This window comes from Sinohyriopsis cumingii, chromosome 19, assembly GCF_028554795.1.
Source record: "Sinohyriopsis cumingii isolate HCF-2022 chromosome 19, ASM2855479v2, whole genome shotgun sequence".
NCBI classification, from domain to species: Eukaryota; Metazoa; Mollusca; class Bivalvia; order Unionida; family Unionidae; genus Sinohyriopsis; species Sinohyriopsis cumingii.
This window is the reverse complement of record NC_142979.1, coordinates 56,806,427-56,812,541: the sequence shown is the minus strand read 5'-3', so window position 1 is coordinate 56,812,541 and position 6,115 is coordinate 56,806,427.

Sequence of the window (6,115 nt, the reverse complement as noted above, 5' to 3'; positions counted from 1 at the left end):
ATATATATATATATATATATATATATATATATATATATATATATATATATATATATATATATATACCTTTTGTTACGTCACCGCATTGCACATTTGTTATATTCCGCACATCAACATTATTAAGTCCGGGAAATAGTGTAAATCATCCTGTATTTCCCCGTATAAATCTATCAACGTTATAAAAACCCTGGGCAAGGTAAACCGCATTACACTTTCTATTATGTGACAACGAAAAATAAGATAATATTTTGTTCATCTCGCTGTTGTTTAGCGGAATATTGTCAAATACATTAAACGACTCTGCGTCGGCAGACACCGTGACACCAAACGGAAATGTAGATTTATCTGGCTATCTCAAAAAATCCGGCGATACAATGACCGGCAATCTGTCAGTGTCAAATCAGCGAGTGCTTGGCCTTGAAACAACATACCCACCAGTAAATGTGACTAATACACAAGCAGCAAGTTATGCTCAACTCAAATCTTTTGACGATAATAAACAATATAAGGATGGCGGAGAAATGAATGGTAACTTGTCAGTGTCAAGTAAAAAAAAAAAACCACCAAGTAAAGTCAATCTACGATGCTGCAGTAAAGAAAACCGGTAATACAATGTCAAGCAATTTAAATTTGTCAAACAACGCAAAGATAACTGGATTATCAATAAACTCAACACCGGCAGATGCTACTGATGATGTCAGTTATGCCAAGTTTAAAGGCTACTTAACGCCTTATTTACATTTATCTGGTGGACCAATGACCGGCAGTATAGACATGGGCGGTAAGTTAATCTACAATACACAAATTAACAATACAATATTGAACAACGATAATTGGTTGACTAGTGTTAAATTTGTCAAAAGCAACTTCGTCAAATTTAGGGGCGACACAATGTCTGGTAATTTGGATATGGGCGCTAACAAAGTAAAATCATCCACTGCGCCAGCTGCTGATAATGAACTAGCAAATAAAACATATGTCGACGATTGTAAAACGTCAGCAATATCAGATGTATCGGCTGCAGTCAATGCCGAGTATTTAGCACTTGCCGGTGGTGTAATGAAAGTCTCAATTACGATGAATGGCAGGAAAATAACATCAAATTATACTCCGGTTGATCCTGCTGATCTAACAAATAAAGCTTACGTTGACTCTTTCTCACCCATACGAAAGAGAAATATAGCTGTTTTGCTAATCTTACTTTTCTTATCTCAGTCTAGTCATCTCAGACCAGTCGTCTCAGTCAAGGTGTCCACGCGCTCAGAACTACTTTAAAAAAAGAAACCCTTGTTGTTTTCTGCTGTGCCTGACACAGTTGTTCTAAAATCAAACAACAACAACAACAAACATATAACAAAAACATAGTAACTGTTCGAGAGAGATGAAGACACACACGCTTACGATGTCGGACATTTTAGTATTATGCTAGTTCGTTTCACATAGCATGGTCAATTTTATTCTATATGCAGGCCTAGTTCAATACATTTTCAGGTCAGCGTCATTAAATGAAGCTAAAGCTACGCAACTAGTTTTAAATACTTCATGTGAAACAAATTATATACTGTTAGCTACATTTAATGACGCTGACATAAAAAATGACTGCTACAGATAGCATAAAATTCTCATTGCTGTGTGAAATGAACTATGACAGAAAACACTGATGCATGCTCATAGACTATAGACCTATACACCTCATAGCTTCCCAACCTCTTAACAACTACAAAAAACTTAGTAACAGCCAGAAAATGTGTTATGTCAAACATGCTTTATTCTAATTTTGTTAAGCATCTACTTTGTGCCCCAGTTGAATAAAAAAAATATACGTACAATATTTAATGACAAATAATGCACTTGCCAGCCAGAAGGAATCATTTATCCGTCAACACATTAATCCATAAGAAATTTTCACGGTAGCACTCGCAATATTTCCAAGACAAGAATATAAATTTTCAAAGAATCCGTGAACTTGAAAGTTTCGTACACGGTTATCCGCTAGGACCCATATTTGGAGGGTCTTTTATACACGGGGGTATTTTTACAATCAATATTAAGGACACAACAAGTATGTCACAAACAGTTTCACCTCCTCCAAAGGAAAGAAGAATTATATACGATAGTGCCACAGATCACTAATTACCCGTGAATAACCCAAGCATGGACACTCATGCTACATTTAACTTTTAGTTTTAATAATAGCCTATACAACTACAGCAGAGGTGTGGGCCCAGTATCATTTCATTATTTACAATATAATTTTCTAAACTAGAACTGATGAAAATGAAACATTTTCTTATAATAAATATTAGCTATTTTATTGTTTATTTCATATAACATCCATATATTAAATGTGATAATACCTCAATACTATATGTGGCCCCGTTCCGTTCCGGATCACTGCCATCTCACCTCTGTCTGCGTGAGTTCGAGTCCAAGGCTCGACTAGCGTGGGTACATGGGAAAGCCTGCAGGTAGCTTCTCGTGGGTCGGTGGTTGTTCCCTGGGTTTTCCAGGGTTCTTCCTCCACCAGTTATACTGGCCGCCATGTATAGCCTATCTTGTGCTGAAAAATGGCGTTAAACCCTAGAACAACAACAACAAACAACCTCAATACTAAGCAAAGTTTAATGTTGTTATTTGTTCTCATGCATACAAAACTGCGTACTTCGGATGACACGGTCACTCCACAGTCCTCATAAACATATTTGTATCAATGCACCGCATGTAAACATTTGCGCGTGAACTATATTGCAAAAGTGAGCCGTTCTCTTTTATTTTTAAAGGCAATTATTGGGTGAGAAAAAGAATCTATGTTGAGTTTTGGACCGAGACAATGAAATCCCAGTCGCGGGGTTACATTATATGTCTCCCCCCAGGCAAGCCTCGTGGGGAGACAAATAATGTAACCCCTTGACTCTGATTTCTTTGTCTCGGTCCAAACCCCAACATAGGTTCTATATGTCTCTGGTAGCGGTGTAAAGCGTACTAAAAACGATGTCGGTTATATCCCAACACTTGTTGAAGCATCTGATAACAGAGTTGGGTTTGTTGCAAGTACGTCCACACAGTATTCCGGCAATAATCCAAATCACGCTTTTGTTTTTACTTTTGTCGTTGTTGGTGGCCAGGAGTATACAACCAACGAAGAAACATCAGATTTTTGGCTGGAAATTAAATTTCTTGTTGCATTTGCTATTTGGCTATTTCGTTCGCGTGGCCGGCTAAATTCTGGTACTGGCCGTATTTATAATTGGCGGCTGGAGGGATCTAACGATAATGCAACATGAACAGTGTTGTACAGTACAACAGTGCAGTATTTTACAACTTCAACGGCAAACACTGTCAACAAGTACTTGTATTTTCGAATATACGTTGTCGCTGCAGAAAGTCCATATCCTGGTCTTACTGCGTTTCAGATATACCCTGTCGACGATCAAGTGTGATCTCGACGATTGAAATTTAATCGGACATTGCAGAATAAATGTCAGACCTTGCAATTATAACTCACGCAAAAGAATTTTATGATAATATATTTAATCCAAGCAAAAATGTTTCACCAAAGGAAGTCAATGATAAATCAGATTTTCTGAACAAAATTAACAGAATGAAAAATCTTTACTTCTTATCTTATTAACGATCCAACAAGTAAATTAACTGAAAGAGAAGATAATTTGTTCGCATCAGGAGCATGAGTGGACCACAACTAAAAAAAGCAATAAAAGATTCTGATATTTTCAGCAAATATTGTCGTCCTGATGACTGCCGAGAAGAACAAGAGCGAGTTGAAAGTTTACTAAAAAATGTTGCTTCAGCTTAACAAGGAAAATACAGACACGAGTAATAAATCTGATTTAAGAAAAGGCGCATGATGGAAGAAAACCAGAAGAAAATAGGATAGAAAATGGTCACAATCGGCTTAATAAACTGTCAGAATCAAGAAAGACAAAATTAGATTTTTTTAAAAACAACCTCCGATATAATTTCTCAAAGCCAGAAATATTTAAACAACTTGAAATTCATTATCATGACAACAAATTGTTGGAAATAGTTGATAATTTGGGCTATTGCCTAATTATTTATAAAAGAGCAAATTAACGCACTTTTACCATTGCCAGTGTTTGGAAAGGTTGTTAACGGCGTCAAATACGTAATTGATTTTGAGACTATTATTGTTAATAAATCACTAAAAAAGATTTACTTACTGAAATCAACAGTTAAAGTCAAGAAGAAAATAATATATTCATTGATGATTTGGTTGCAACAAATATCCACAGAAATGTGTGTGCATACCAAGACATAAGTGAAGCTGACGATATACCACCACCGTCATCAGATCGATCTAGAAAATTAATGTTAAGAAATTATTATAACGAAATAAAAGATTAATTGATTTTAATCTAGCAAATGTTGAACTGGTTCATGAAACAAGTAAATATTTTGGTAGAATAGTCGGAAATGAAACACTCAAGTTGTACATGCTACAAAACTTTATGATCGCATATGTAATTGTAACACAACATATTGTGCTTAAAAATTATAGGACACAAAATATAACACTAGTACTTGGTTTTATTGATAAAACCGAGCAACTTTACAGTAATTTAGTAAATGATAAATTTCGGTAAATAAGATCAGATTTTAATTCGTATAGTTGGTTGCAAAAAAAAATGAAGTATTGACAGACAGGCGATATGAGGATATAGCATCATATGTCTACAAAAAATATAGAGTTTTTCTGTCTGATCCTGCCAATGATAAATTTCGTCAGTTACTTGGTTCAGTTGTTGACACCACAACATATCATGTAAAAAAAAAACTCTACAATACAAATAATGAAAAAGCAAATTAAAGATTTCAATCATGTTTCGGGGATATTCCGAAATCTGAACTTGATGCGTTAAAAATATTACATGTTTTATCACACACAAAAACGATGGTGTGTAAAGCGATGCTACAAATACCACAGTAGAATTTTACGTGTGATATCGTATTTACCTTTGCTAATGACTGGGTCTGGTATAATTTCCAGCGGAGCATCATTAAATCCGTTTTTGTTGATAATACCTGGTGTTGGTGTAACTTTGTCAACCGCGTGTAAACGAATTGAGCCTCGCTATGAGACAAAAAAAAAAGCTTGTAAAACCGCTAGTGTAACTTATACAAAATTACTTGATCAACTACGATCTAATTTGCGCAGTGTAAAATACGACATGGACGATTTAATACGAGAGTTTCGTATCATTGACAGTATGTTAACAGATATTCTCCCAGTGAGAATCAGCAAGTATGAAAATAGAAATCAAAGAACATATCAAGTAGAATGTGTCAGTAATAGTCAAGCTAATATGGACAAGGTTATAATTTTTTGTCTAAAACATTAGAATAGTCAAGTATAAATTTTGTCTAACGATAAATTTTATCAAGCATCTAGTAGTAAATTTAAAGTATAAAGTGGGTGTTTCTGGATCAGTATCCCCCCCCCCCAAAAAAAAAAAAAACAAGTACATTTCCGACAAATGTGTCATCCCCAATATGACCAATGTTTCGGGTACATTCTGAGCGTATTGTCCCCGGGGCATAGCAAAAAAGACGTCGTGGGATGGGGTCTGAGCCAAAAAACCTCTGTTAAGCTTACTACTCATAGTGAGATGGGCTTTTCAGCAAAAGATTTCTGTATTATCTAGGTCGGTCCAAATAAAAATGTGTCAATCGTATTTCCACTATGAACACTCAGCGGTCAAGTTAAAAATAAAATTGTTATATCTGACAAAGATCAGATATAGTTTCACCGTTATGATATCAAAGAACGAACTCGTCTTATTTTGGATCCCTGAAAATTCTTTTCTGCCAGTTGAGTACCATTCCCTGCAAGTGAATCTTGTTTCGTTTGTTCAATTTCTAGAAAATTATATGGTATGAAGAAATTTTTATTTCCGAGCACACTTTAGTGGGAAGCAATACAGAGCAGATACTTTTTAAACTGTACCCGCTGAAAAGGTAACTTAAACAATTTTTAAGGTTTGAGTTTCAAAGTTTCATTGGCATAACTTTCTGAATTATCGTCATAGATTGCCATTAATCTTTGGATAAATAATTATGACTCTAAGACAATTCTTTC